Source organism: Dermacentor albipictus, chromosome 2, assembly GCF_038994185.2.
Source record: "Dermacentor albipictus isolate Rhodes 1998 colony chromosome 2, USDA_Dalb.pri_finalv2, whole genome shotgun sequence".
NCBI lineage: Eukaryota > Metazoa > Arthropoda > Arachnida > Ixodida > Ixodidae > Dermacentor > Dermacentor albipictus.
In genome coordinates, this window is record NC_091822.1 from 182,529,123 (window position 1) to 182,544,934 (window position 15,812).

Consider the following 15,812-nt stretch of genomic DNA (forward strand, 5'->3'; position numbering starts at 1 on the left):
TTAAAGAGGATTAAGGTGGATTAAGGTCCTTACCAATTAGAGCAAGATGGATAAAGGTAGAATTTCGAAGGAGACGTGACAATGTATAACGTCACGTATCGTGGACGCAGCCAATTAATTAGAGAACTCACAATGCTTTCGCATTAAAATCATGTAAGGATACTTAAGTGACTGTCAATTTTTGATGCACTAAGAACAGTAGCAGCACAGGCGACCGTAACTTGGAAAACCGTATCTACTAATACTTATTAGTGAAACAAACAATTGTTTCGTCCGTCCGCACACTAGCTGAGAATCAGAGCGAGATCAGATACACCTCGCACGCGGATCAGTGCGCATGGCCGCGACGCGGACAGCGTACTCACTCTCCTGCACCTCCCATCTGGCACACTGAGAATATTAAATTAACAAAATATTGAAAAGTAAATTGCATTAGAAAACAAGGAGAGTAGATGTATGCATATGAATGCAGACATGATAGTCTGGAACTATAATTTGAACAAATGAGAAAACATAATTCTATCACAGGGAAGCTGAAAAAGAAATGCCTGTAGGAAGGAGGGGCGGGGGTGCAGTTATTCATATGTGGTCCGTAAAATGCCTTTATATCATGTTGTTACAACATACTTTAGACGTCATGTGATTGGCAACGCAACGTCATAGCCACGGGCTACCACGTTTCGGAACGATAATTTTTTGAACATTTTCGACGAGCCTTCATTGTCTAACTTGAACCTATGGTTCCACCTTTTACTTCTGCTAAATTTAAGTACCATATTCAATGTGAATGGCATTTCATGCGCAAAAAAAGCTCAGGAAATATAGGGTTTTCAAATATCTACTTGCGTAAAAATGTAACAACAAAACTTTAATTACGCCCCCCAAAACCGGTACGCCATCTTAAGTAAATCTTCAAGAAAGCATAATATGCAGCCAACCGATCTGATGTAACGCGTAACGAGGTCAGTACGTAAGATCCATAAAGAGCCTCATTCTAAAATAAAATGAACCTCACTGAGACATTGCCTACCAGATATCTGCAAAACATACGTTAGCAGGACATCCTTTGATGTTATGACGAGACGCGGACGAATGAATCATACCTTCATGTTGATAGGATATGCTTGGTTCACTGGAATAATATGGTGTGTTTTGTATTTTCTAGAGCAGCCGGACATAGCATCTAGCATTGCATCAGCTGTTCTAGAACAAGAAGTTCTTTTCGTTTTTTTTTCTCTTTGGTTTTTCTTTTTCTTTGTCCTCTTTCTTTTTCGTATGCGATTTGAGGGACAAAGCATGCTTTCTCGAGTGAGGCCGTGCGTTGCTGGTGCACAATATGTGCCCAATGAACTAATCTGCGACTATTTAGTTAGAAGAACGCTCTTTCAAAATCATCAAAACCCCCCATTATGCCGCTCTTCGTTGTTATTAGTAACTAAGACTGCCTAAAGCGTCAAATGTTCCAAATGCTCGACTGCCGACTCACACCCGAGCCTCGGGGGCGGATATTTCTCCATCTTCGAACGCGGTGCGTGAGTGACTCACTCTTGAATACTGTCGCGAATTCAGCGCGACTCTAGAGGCTCACACGCGTTACTGGCTGTGTCGATTATGAGTGTACTGAACGGGAAATGAAGTAGTACGGTTTTGTATGCAGGCCTTACGCCTCTTTGCTCACTTGCATCGCACCACAAGTTAAGGCCAACGCTATAACTTAAACTTCTGGCGTGACTCTCCTTATTCTTAACTTGCACTACTATGTCACAACAAAGAAAACTGAAGCACTTCCTCTCTGATTTCAAGCGTACAGCGCTGAACAACACCAATTGAGTGACAGGCAAACATCTGTCAGAGGCAACGCTGTAGTTCCTGCATAATGCAGAGATACACGGTTTTATTGCATTCTATTTTGTACGAAGTGTTGCTGCAAATCCTTCTAGTAAAGATAAAAAGAAGATAACAGGTTCTAAACGCCGCAGGAACATCTGGAACCGTCAGTAGATACAGATAAGCCATAACACAGAAAAACGCGCTCGACTGTAGGATCCTTCGGTTCGAAAATATTGACGCGGAAACGGGACTTGCGGACTGTCAACATTCTGATTAGGAAACAAAACAGAGCAACTACCTATGAAATGGGCATCTTATATACTACTAATAGAAATTTTATCAACTACTTGCAAACGTATCAACTATTAAAACTTGAGCATGCCGAATTCGGCTTCATAATCAGGTCATCACATGCGACCAGTTTCCCGAAGCCTAACTCATTCAACAGCAGCAAAACCCCGAAAACTTGACAACAAATATGTACATACAAGCAATAAGAGCACACGCCAACCATTGCATCCAAAGGGGCGATAACTCTACATGATGACGCGACATTTGTGTGTGCGCTCACCTGCGGAGTTTTCCCCTTAAATCGCGAAGGACCGAACGGGGAACGCACCGCTCACGCAGTCGAGTCATCTGGCTACGGTCATCGTACGTTATTGGTTGTGGAAAATCAGCGTGAGTGCAGCTGCTGTGACAGAAGCGAGCAGACCAGTGTGGCCGCTTGCAATCGCGCAGAGGTACCTCGCGTAGCGTGATGATTTCTTGCCGGTTCTTCCATCAAACATCCTTTTTTTTATTTTACCGTAGTTCTGTCTTCCTTTTCCTTCATTTCTTTGCATTTTGCTTTTCTTTCTGAATCTCTATATTCTTTATCTCCTTTCTTTGCTTCTTGTCCGCAATCTCCGTGCGCCCTGCCGTCGAGTTGTATTCAGTCTAGTTAAAGCCCACTGTCATTTCCTTTTTCTATTCTTTTTTTTTCTTTCTCCCGCTCTTGTGAGGAAAGAGCGGCGGAAACGACCTCAAGGAATAGGGGTCTCGCGTCGCTGCCAGCGCGAAGCCGCGTGATTGAGTGCGGCAGACTGTTTCGTGACTGCGCGAAACAGCGGCCTCACACAGCTTCCGCGTAACGCGGGTGCGTGTATATAGGAGGCAGGCTGGTCAAATTTAGTTTCGCTCGACCTGAAATCAGAAATCTTCCGCGCCTCTGCGCGTGGTCGAGGTTAGCGCGGAGGCACGCTAACTCACGCCAAAGTGTTGCCTGTAATAAGCGGTAGATGAACGGAAACTGCGGAGTGATCTCGGCGCGGTCGGAAATAATTGCGTTTCTCTTGAACGCGCATGTGTGCATTCGAGCGCGCGTGTGCGAAGGCGCCTGCTCTGCGCCTATCCAATCAGCTGCACGCAGCAGGCTGCCGACTAGGCATTTCATCGCCTACTTGTAAACGTTTCATAGACGACTTATGAAAAACCTGGGGACTGCACAGAATGCAGCAGTCTGTGAACTTGCCATCGTATAGAATTTCTATTGACGCCTTATAGATTACTTATGAACATCTCGGATACTGCTCTTATGCCTCCGTACAATTTATTTAAGAGATAACCTGTAGGTTCGCTATGGAAACTGATTCAGTATATTCCCTATATATGTATGTACTGCCACTTAATATAGTACATTACTGCTTCACTGTTTATTTGTGTGCCTTCACATACAAATAGAGAGTTGGATATTCGACTCGTAACAAAGTCTTGCTGCTGAAGATTCGTACCTGTAAAGGCCAACGTAAAAAGTTGCACGGGAACTCTAATAAGCTAATTAGTCAACGAGATTTCCACAGGCCAACTCTTCCTTTAGTAGCCGTAGCGCATATGTTCAGGGCTTAAATCCTTAAACTTGCGCCAGTTTATGTTTATTAACGCAGTTAGCATTCTCTAGAAAGCTCACCGACTTTGCGGTATGCAAGCCATCAGTATAAAACCGCTTTCACCATAACCCCTGACTGCCTACTGGTTTGGGCCACTGGGTATGTGAAAGGGGTTAGGTAGGGATGCATACGTGCATACATACCGCAAAGTGGCGCGTGTTCTTATATATTCGATGTAGCGCTACCTGGTACCGGCCAACAGAACTACATTAGGTAAATAAAGTAATCTTTATAAAAAGCACCTGAGAATCCAATGATCGCGAACGTTTTATCTTTGTCTCCTACCACTTGTTCGGCAGCTTACCGCCATTAGCGCGGAGCTTTTTAAGTCTTGGTTAAGTTTACCCCCGTGTTAGAATGTTATAGTGGGCCCTGGTCAGCAATAACTGCAATAATGTTTTTTTTCTCATCCGCACTATATACAATAACTAGAGAGTGGCTTCGCTAAAACAAAAACTGCGAGGAGAATATAGCTCAATTTTGTTATGACGGAATACCTGAAGAGCTGGAGCCCGATTGCGTGACAAATCGCAACGTCCATGTAGCTAATTGAAAAATATTCGCTAGTTAATACCCCTGGCACACGGGCAAAACTAAACTCCTCTGCAGTAAACCCCTTTTGTTACTTTGAAGGAACTTTGCGGAAAGGAGTTGCGCCGATGACACACGGCACCGCACTAACTTCCTTAGGTGGTTCCTCAGATGAACGCCGCAAGGAAATCGCGCTGGTTGTCAAAGCAGCAAGAGAGAAAACATTTTTAAAAAGCTGCTATTTGGATTACATTTAGCTAATGTAGAACCCAAAAACATATTTTTTCTTTGTTTATGGCTTATAATATGCATATTAGTTTACTTTATTCGCGGTCTTGCGCTATTAGCAGCAATTTAAATTTGTCCAGCAACTATGTACAGTCGGTGTTTTGCTATGCTACAGTTTACTAGAATAGCCGTGCATGCTGTTTATTCTGGTGCTGTCCACGTTTCTGTCGTCCTTTTTCACATCTTTTTGGCCCTTCCATCGTGCATGCAGGCTTGGCGCGTTTTATTGAATGTGTTATTCGCACAGTTGTGACCGCGCGACGGAACTGCGCATTTGCATCATGACTGAGCGAAACGCCAGCGATGAAGCAAGAGTTGAGGTCGCTCTGACGCTTGTCGCTCTCGGATCTCTTGAAGATGAGATAACCTCAGCCAAGGCTAAAGTGGAAAACGTCAAACGTCCACTCATCATGAGCGTGCTTCGTGTTGACTGCTTCGGCAGTGTCTTCTCGAGCCGCCATCCGCGGAAGGTGGGCCTACGTGCGCAACGAACGATGGTTTCATGATGCTAACATACCAAAGACGACGCAGCAAATGACACTGCCGGAATACAACATGGCGGCACTAGCGACGTGATGCGAGCGTTTGAGAGTATAGCTATAGTAAATCTTCTTTGTTCGACAAATCGCATTACCGCCAAAAAGTTTAACATTTTCGCAAGGTAAAAAAATACTTATGGGATACCGCAGTTGTGTGGCAGGTTTCCTTCTATTGACGGGTTGTGCACGCTGTGTGCGAGAGTAACTCCTTTTGCGCTCGAAAAGTAGATGCGCGATCTCCTTTCCCGCAAAGGAACTTTGCGTTAAGGGAGGTACTCCTTTATCGTGTCACTGCGCTTGAACTCTTTTCCAGTAGATGTCCCCTTACCTATAAAGGATTTTGAGTGCCCGTGTTTCAGGGGTATAACTTTCTAATTAGTCACTTCAGGGGACACGTTGTGATAGCGTATTGAAGCCGAGTAAAAAAAGTGGTAAAGTGGAAGGTAATCAGGGTAATGTCATCAGCAATTTCGATGATATAGTAAAACCAGCAGAATTCTATACTGACCTGTACAGTCCCCAGAGCAGCCACGCTACTTTCAATCGAATTAGTGATGAACAGGATACAGAGGCGCCTTCTATAACTAGCGATGAAGTTGCGACCTTGCAAGACATGACCCGGGGAACAGCTGCAGAAGAACACGAAATAACAGTCACAAAAAGGGAGACTTTAAAGAATTGAAAAATTATAGGCCCATTGGCTTATTACTTCCAGTATTATGCAAAATATTCACCACTTTTCAATAGAATAAGGGAAACACTGGAATTCAGTCAACCAAGAGAACAGGCTGGCTTCAGGAAGAGATATTCTAGAATGGATCACATTCATGTCATCAATCAGGTAAGCGAGAAATCTACGGAGTACAATCAACTCCTCTGTATGGCTTTCATAGATTATGAAAAGGCATTCGGTTCAGTAGAGATGCCAGCAGTCACGGACGCACTGCCTAATCGAGGAGCAAGAGAGGCACACGTGAATATCTTCGGAAATACCCACAAAAATTCCACAGCCACCTTAGTTCTTCAGAAGAAAAGCAGAAAATTACTTTTTAAAAAAGCGGTCAGGCAAGGAGACACAATCCGTCCAATGCTATTCACTGCATGTTTAGACGTAATCAAGCTATTAGACTGGGAAGGCTTAGCAGCTAGGATAAATTACGAATATCTCAGCATTCTTCGGTTTCCAGATGGCATTCTCCTGTGTGACATTCTCCTGCATGACAAACTACAGCTGATTTTCCCATTTGCTTTCCTTGGCTTCATTGTCTGTTGGTCTTATACGGTCATGATTTCCTCTTCAGTAACAATGAGGACGGATTACGACAAATGATTGAGGGCGTTAACAGAGAAAGCGTGAGAGTGGGTGCGAAGATTAACATGCAGAAGACAAAGATAATGTTCAATAACCTGGCAAGGAAACAAGGATTCAGGATCAGCATTAAACCTCTAGTCTGTACATGAGTACGTTTGTCTAGGTCAATCATTCACAGGATCCCTGATCACGAGAATGAAATTTACAGAAGAATACTAATGGGATGGAGGGCATACGGCAGACATTGCCAAACCCTGACTAGAAGCTTACCACTGTCGTTGAAAAGAATGCAATCATTGCATTATATCGGTGCTAGCATATGGGGCAGAAACTTGGAGTATAACAATGCTCGAGAACAAAGGACCGCGCGAAGATCGGTGGAACAAAGAACGTTAGTCGTAACGTTAACAGACAGGAAGAAAGCGGTGTGTATCAGAGAACAAACTGGGGTAGCCGATATTCTAGTTGACATAAAGACAAAAAAAAATGGAGCTAGGCATGTCATGTAATGCGTAGGGTACATAAAGGGTGGACAATTGGAGTTACAGAATGGGTGGCGAGTGAAGGGAAGCGCACTCGAAGACGGCAGAATAGGTGGGTGATGAAATTAGGAGGTTTATAGGCGCAAGTTGAAATAAGCTAGATCAAGATAGGGGTAAATTGAGATCGCGGATAGAGGCCTTCGTGCGGCTTGAACATCTCAGATACTGCTCTTGTGCCTCTGTACAATTTAAGGGATAATCTGTAGGTTCGCTGTGGAAACTGATTCAGTATACTCCCTATATACGTAAAATATACGCTGCTGATGATGATGAACGAAAAGGTCACGCTTACGTAACACGAATATAAAGCACTATTTTCGAGATATCCCTCTTCACTAGTGTTCGAGCTGAACTTCTCAAGTTGCAACATGTACTGCAAAGTGAGCAATAAGAAATGTAATCTGTGAATACCTTGTATTAACTACCTGGGTATTAAACGAGAAGAAAGGGAGTTTAACCGACGGGCCGGATTTTTATTAGTCATATCATAAGGAGCCAACAAGCACTGACCCCAAGGACAACATAGGGGAAATTACTTGTGTTTACTAAATGAAATAAAAAAACAATAAATTAATGGAAATGAAAGTGGATGAAAAAAAAAACAACTTGCCGCAAGTGGGGAACGATCCCACAACCTTCGCATTTCGCGTGCGATGCTCTACCAATTGAGCTTCCGCGGCGCCGTTTCCCCATTCACTTTCTTTGGTATTTATGTTTCCTAGTAGAATCCTGGAAGTGTTAGCCAGCGCCACCACTCACCGCGGCGGACGTGGAACATCCTTTCTGCCGGAAGCGTTACGTGAAAGTGGATGGGGAAACGGCGCCGCGTTAGCTCTATTGGTGGAGAATCGCACGTGAAATGCAAAGGTTGTGGGGTCGTTCCCCACCGGCGGCAAGTTGTTTTTTTTCATCCACTTTCATTTCCATTAATTTATCGTTTTTTTTATTTCATTTATTAAGCACAAGTGATTTCCGCTATGTTGTCCTTGGTGTCAGTGCTTGTTCGCTTCTATCTGGCTATAGTGATTTGAGTCGGCTGTTTCCTACGAGCATATACTGCTAGTCTTATATTATTATTTAACACACACACACACACACACACACACACACACACACACACACACACACACACACACACACACACACACACACACACACACACACACACACACACACACACACACACACACACACACACACACACACACACACACACACACACACACACAGACACACACACACACACACATATATATATATATATATATATATATATATATATAGACACACATACAGGGTGTCCCAGCTAACTTGGACCAAGATCTTGAAAAAACCTATGCGTTTTTCAGAACAGTACTCGCGTGGATGTTGTGAGCGTTTATCTCAACTTTCAGTACGATTTTTTGCTCGTCTTTTCTTGAGTAATTAGCCGGGATAAATTAATTAACTCTATAAATATAGCTTGCAACGTTCAGGCGTCAATAGGAAAGTTGTGGAGCTCCACAAATATTGCCCAACCCAGGCACTTCCAACGAGACAGCCTTAGCGTGGCCGTTTTTATTCGGGAAAAACGAAAGCCCGCAGAGTTTAAAAAATACCAGGTGACAGCTCGGTCCGTGCGCCCTAATGAGCCGCGATTACAGCGCTCTCATGAGCGATTTGTAAAAACATCGCCAGTGCCACGCCTTCCCTTCACTTACGAGAAGGGGGTTCAACCTTTGCTGGGCTCTGACATTACCGGCAGCGGCTGGCGACGGCGCTCCGAAAAAGCGCTTCGTCAGCAGCCGCTCCAGCCTGTCGCTGAAGAACGCGCCGTCATCAACCGTTTATTCCGATATGACGAGAAGAGCAATTTTTTTTCAGCGTTCAAGTCGATGCGGAACAGAAAAAATACACACAAAACGTGCATCATACATCTGGAACCTGTGCGAGAGAGAGCGTCATTTGTTACAACGCCTGCTTTTCTTCCAAGCTGTGCCAGCAGCTAGATGCATGTGAGCTCAACTGTCTATCACTGTCGTGCCGTGCAACCGTTTCGAAGAATTTGTTTGCAGTGCCTAAAGCATGCCGTACTCAAGCGAGCAGAAGGCGAACATGTCTTAGCCTTGGGAGCGGCACGGGGCGACAAGAGGAAAGCTGCCAAGGTATAGTGAAATTGGCAATGTGGTGGAAGACCTAGCGCGAACACAATTATGAGGAGTTGACGCTGAAAGAAACAGGTAGCTTCAAGAAGACGCGGCACAGAAAGGGGACCATCAGTGAAGAGGCTGAAGGAGACATTTTGGCTTTCATGACTGCAAACCCTCAATCCTACGTGCGTGATCTGAGTGGTGAGGTCGGCATCTCAAAGTCTTGCGTCTCAAGAGTTCTTAGCAAGGCTGAAATGCATCCGTATCACCTCCAACTGCGTCAAAAGCTGCAAGAAAAAGACGTTCAATGGCGGCTTGATTTCTCAAATTGGATCCTTGTGAACAGTGACGAAATACCGGATTTTGTTGAGAAAGTGCTCTAGACAGATGAGGCAACTTTCTCCAGAAATTCTCAAGTCAACATCCATAATGCGCATCACTGGAGCGATACGAACCCGAATTGGGTGGCGTAGACAAGATACCAGTGCCAATGGTCATTCAGTGTGTGGTGCGGTATCTTTGACGGAAGAATAATTGGCCCCATATTTTTTGACCACATGCTCACTGCTCAACGGCACGTTAACGACGTCTTGGAAGGCCCAGTCGAAGATTTTCGCTGTGATCTTCCTCTTGCGTTTTTAAAGCGAACTTGGTATAACACCAGGCACACCAGTTCGGAGAGGCAGCCTTGCCCGAGGCTGTCTTGACGAAGCCTTCAAACGCCAGTGGGTCGGGTGGCATGGACCAGTGGTATGGCCTGCAAGGTCACCGGACTTGACACCTCTTGACCGAGTGTACCGCAAACCTACAACTACACCGGAATCGCTAAAGGCAGAGATTGTTGAGGCCTGCAGCGAGATACCGTCTTGCGTCATCAAAAAAGCTACATCGGACGTGCTGAAAAGGTGCCAATGCTGCATTATGGCAGAGGGCTACTTGTTTGAACACATTCTTTAGACAGACATCACAGCGAATAAATCTCTACAACCGTTATCCACGAAACGAGCCATATGTGTGAAACTGTTGTACCACGTGGAAAAGGCACGTAAGTAATATGAAATTACGAATTCTCTGCCAACAAGGATTGGACAGGAAACTAAAAAGCAATCTTCCGTGTTAGTTTACAATTATTCCTTTTGCGACAACCAGCGTAATCCACACGACGTTATCAAGCTCAATCGTTATAATGCGTGTTTGCTTGTTGGGGTCTTCCGCCAAATTCGAACTCATGAGCTTGTCATTATTCCTCCGCGTGGATTCTGCTAGCGTGAGAGTGCAATTATCGCCGCAGAAACGGGAGCCGCGCTGTGTTTCAACTGCCGCCCGAACCCACTGGCTTTTATCTCGGAACCAAGCACAACGGGAAGATCTGTCGTGGGCAGCACGGAAGGCGCGAAGCGAGCGATGTTTTTTACAAATAACGGTGGAGAGCGCTGTAATCGCGGCGCATTTGGGTGCGAAGAGTGCGCTGTCACGTGGTATTTTTTAAACTCCGCGGGCTTTCGTTTTTCCCAAATAAAAATGGCCACGCTAAGTCTATCTCGTTGGAAGTGCCTGGGTTGGGCAATATTTGTGGAGCTCCACAACTTTCCTATTGACGCCTGAACGTTCCAAGCTATATTTAAAAAGTTAATAAATTTGTCTCGGCTAATTACTAAAAAAAAGACGAACAAGAAATGGCACTGTAAATTTAGATAAACGCCAATTGACAACATCCACGTGATTTGATTTCTCTTCTGAAGAACGCACAGTTTTTTCAAAATCTTGGTCCAATTATCAGCATGGACACCATATATATATATATATATGTGTGTGTGTGTGTGTGTGTGTGTGTGTGTGTGTGTGTGTGTGTGTGTGTGTGTGTGTGTGTGCTCAAGTGAAACAGCCGATTGTGTTTGTGATTCCTTGCTTTAACTAACTGCATGTATCTTTCGTCACACACTTCGGTGATTTGCGCTGCTTGTGAGTCGTGAACGTTAACCTCATAACTTCGAGCGTGCCAGAATCTTGGAAGAACGCTAACATAATCCTAATCCACAAAAAAGTGGACGCCAATGACTTGAAAAATTATGGACCGATCAGCTTACTGTCTGTTGCCTACAAAGTATTTACTAAGGTAATCGCAAACATAATCAGGAACACCTTAGACTTCTGTCAACCAAAGGACCAGGCAGGATTCCGTAAAGGCTACTCAACAATAGACCATATTCACACTATCAATCAGGTGATAGAGAAATGTGCGGAATATAACTAACCCTTATATATAGCTTTCATTGATTACGAAAAAGCGTTTGATTCAGTCCAAACCTCAGCAGTCATGGAGGCATTACGGAATCAGGGTGTAGATGAGCCATATGTAAAAATACTGAAATATATTTATAGCAACTCCACAGCCACCGTAGTCTTCCATAAAGAAAGCAACAAAATACCAATAAAGAAAGGCGTCAGGAAGGGAGATACGATCTCTCCAATGCTATTCACAGCGTGTTTACAGGAGGTATTCAGAGGCCTGGATTGGGGAGAATTGAGGATAAGAGTTAATGGAGCATACCTTAGCAACTTGAGATTCGCTGATGATATTGCCTTGCTTAGTAACTCAGGAGACCAATTGCAATGCATGCTCACTGACCTGGAGAGGCAAAGCAGAAGGGTGGGTCTAAAAATTAATCTGCAGAAAACTAAAGTAATGTTTAACGTCTCGGAAGAGAACAGCAGTTTACGACAGGTAGCGAGGCACTGGAAGTGGTAAGGGAATACATCTACTTAGGGCAGGTAGTGACCGCGGATCCCGATCATGAGACTGAAATAATCAGAAGAATAAGAATGGGCTGGGGTGCGTTTGGCAGGCATTCTCAGATCATGAACAGCAGGTTGCCACTATCCGTCAAGAGAAAAGTGCATAACAGCTGTGTCCTACCAGTACTCACGTACGGGGCAGAAACCTGGAGGCTGACGAAAAGAGTTCTGCTTAAATTGAGGACTACGCAACGAGCTATGGAATGAAGAATGATGGGTGTAACGGTAAGGGATAAGAAAAGAGCAGATTGGGTGAGGGAACAAACGCGGGTTATTGACATCTTAGTTGAAATTAAGAAAAAGAAATGGGCATGGACAGGACATGTAATGAGGAGGGAAGATAACCGATGGTCATTAAGGGTCAAGGACTGGATTGCAACGGAAGGGAAGCGTAGCAGGGGGCGGCAGAGAAAGTTAGGTGGGCGGTTGACATTAAGAAGTTTGCAGGGACAACATGGCCACAATTAGTACATGACCGGGGTAGTTGGAGAAGTATGGGAGAAGCCTTTGCCCTACAGTGGGCGTAACCAGACTGATGATGATGATAGACCACCAAAATTAAGTCCCCAGTCGTGAACCTTTCTGGCCCCTGTATGGAACACCAAAAGAAAGTTTGGAGTCATGAACCTTCACGGCCCCGTGCAGACCAACAAAATAAGGTATCGTAACGTGTGCGCTGGGGACGGACGTGGTCAGGGAAAAGAAAACAACGACGAAGCGTACGCGCGTGCCGTTTCTAGCCGTATATATAGCTCCCGTGAGAGCGTGACTTATCGTCTCGAGATCTGCTCCAGCGCTGGCGGCCAGCCAACGCAGCGCGGTCGCGATCCCAGGAGTCACGTCGGAGACGGGCGGCCTGTCCGGGGGCCTCGCATGATTGACACCCGGCGAGCGACCGGAGCTAAGGAGCGGTCTCCGCGCGCTCGCACACACAGGCGCCAGTCTTTCGTCGGCGGCTCTCGCTTCATTGCGGAGCCATTACTCAACTCGGATCGTAACCCTGACCAAGCCCACTGCTGCCCCTCCACTCAATCCCGCGCACACCCATTCCCTCGCTCCAGCGACACGTACGTTCTTCGTGGTCGAGAGAATCTGGAAGGACGTTACGACCCCCGCCGCGAGACGGTTCATTTTGGATTGGTGAAGCATTGGGCGCAGTTCCCTGACAAGCGTGGCTTATACTACTTTGCGATATATGCGTGCTTCAGCTTATTCGTTAAGTCGGTGACAACTTAGGAATGAGAGGAGCAAGTACGCCACCGTCGAGCTCACAGACACCAGCCAATTACGCTCGCTCATTTGCGTGTCGTCACGGTGGCTGCGGACTAATTTTAGAATAAGCGTCCCAGGGTGCTGTCTTTCTCTGGACATCGTTAATTTCCGCTGTATTCTCGACGACAATCGGCCATCTTGTCAGCTTTCATTGGCCCTCAGAGCTGCTACGGCCCGTCCGATTGTTCGAAACGCCGCCATTGCAGCATTTGGCAATTAACAAGGGCCGGAATTTGATTGTCCGGAATGTCAACGTACCTTCTTCGGGAACTGGTCTCTAGTGCGCAGACACACAAAGCAAGTAAAGTGTGGTTTTGCGGGCGGAGACTGTATTGAATTCTTAGGTTGTCGCCGAGCATAATCTCTGAACAGTGGTGGTCGTCAAGTTCCGCTTTTAAACGCGAGATCGCGGGTTCCATACTCGGTTTTATCCGTCACACTCTGTCCAAAAAAAATTCAGTGGGGATTAATCGCCATGTGCGAGAGAAAATGCTTCAGCATTACGTCGCACCTCTTTGAGGACCTGGATTCATGATTTCAACCGCTTTCACCACATCATAAAGTGTTGTTCATGAGCTCACTCGATATGCGTCCTGTCTCTTAAGAGGAACGAAGTGCAACTGGCGGTGGGGCACTTTCTTCCACTTCGACACTCCTAATGCCAACGCATTAAAAGGCTCGTATAATTAAATTTAGCTTTGTGTTTAAGAACTACAGGTGATCAAAGTCCGGAGGCTTCACGCGCTAGGCTGTCGTCGGATCCCTGTGTTGATTGGAACGCTCAACTCACTCACTCACTCACTCACTCACTCACTCACTCACTCACTCACTCACTCACTCACTCACTCACTCACTCACTCACTCACTCACTCACTCACTCACTCACTCACTCACTCACTCCACTCGCTCGCTCACTCACTCACTCACTCACTCACTCACTCACTCACTCACTCACTCACTCACTCACTCACTCACTCACTCACTCACTCACTCACTCACTCACTCACTCACTCAATCAACGCTTTGCATGTTCGCGCTCGTTGAGCAATTACTCGCCTTCTGCCATCGCCGATGCATTTGCTTAGTCACCGCGAAGGAACGTTAGGGCATCTAAATTGCAGGTTATATTAAAGGGAAATTTTAAATGGACATGTGGCACAAGGCATGTAGTTGAAACCTTCATTAGTTAAATTTTAATTAGTCTATTATGCATTAAAAATTTTTTACAAGGAATGACCGCCTTTTCGGACTAAGCCTGTGCTATATGCCACAAGCAATCTTAAAAAAATTTTGAATGTTTTCTCTGAAATACCCGGTATATTGGCGGATAAATACCTAGGTGCGTACATAAACTAAACAAATACCTACTCCAACATCCACTCAGAAAAGCTGCGGACGAAGTTCGGAAAGTGAAAATGGAGTTGTTGCGACGTTCGAGCAATAAAATTTACAGCTATACGTAGAGCGACTGTATTGATACTTTGTGAACTTTATATCCGCCCTATTCTTGCATTCGGCTTTGCTTGTTTTTTTTTTGTTTTTTTGCAAACTATGCAGCTTACACAACCTGTAATGCTACTGGAAAGGCAAGCTCTGCATCTTTATCATTCTGCGGAACCGTCTAGCTAATGACGTGCCTTATCCGAAGGCTTGAGTTATTCTGCTACGTTCCAGAATTACCGTACTCACCAATTTGAGGCCATACGACGCGCCTCTTCCGTTCGCAATCCTTTTTGATCACTTCTTCTGGCTCTTTATTCACAACACATTGACGGCGTTATCAATGGCCTCAAGTTTGTTTTTGTCCACTTGCTTAAATACAAGTTCATTATCACGCCTAATTTCTTCAAGGCCAAATTAGTTACAGGTTGAATTGATTTCGGACATCTTTCCAAAACACGCAGTATTGCTACCTGTGCGTATTCTTGAAGGTCGCTTTCAAGAGCACCTCGTTCAGTGTTGTTGTCGCTCTGTTATTTCTACGGACACAAGTCTAAAGTTCAGAGAAGGCCGTAGTTGGCATCTTTTCCACTCAGCTTAGATGCGTGCGATCTTTTCCGTTGAATTTTTGGGAATTATTTAGGGCATTCGAAAGTTGGGTCCTTAGCAATCTAAAGTAATAATTATTGTACATGCTTATCGAGTAAGAGGCATATAACATCAATCAATCAATCAATCAATCAATCAATCAATCAATCAATCAATCAATCAATCAATCAATATTTATTATTTCGCAAAATGCTTTACACATAGAGGTATACAGAAGGGGGCCCCATAGTAAAAACTGAATTGAGACCTCCTGTTCACGGTTAACATAAACATTACAATGGCAAGAACAGCAGCTGAAGAGAGAGAGAGAGAGACTCTTTATTAGAAAAACAGATAATTTTGCCGGCGCGTATACAACCGCTGGCATGCTACTCTGTATAGGGATGGAGAATGGGATTAAAATATTAATACTAAGCACTCGCCTCTGCTGGTTACATTTTCTGCACTTCTGCGGAACAGTTTGTCTAAAGTTCGTTTTGTGCGGCACCTGGGACATACTTTAACCTTAAGCGAGTCAGCTGACTCTCGCATCGTCGTCACTCAATGGTCCGGTTTTAAATTGTTTTCATTTTTTAATTATCTTTATCAGAGCTAGA

General features: G+C 44.9%; 1 protein-coding gene across 1 annotated transcript in view; it reads left to right on the forward strand.

Annotated features, from left to right (window-relative positions):
- LOC135920415 (uncharacterized) overlaps window positions 1-15,812 on the forward strand; it is a 32,602-nt gene that overhangs the window by 8,693 nt on the left and 8,097 nt on the right. The window lies entirely within an intron of this gene.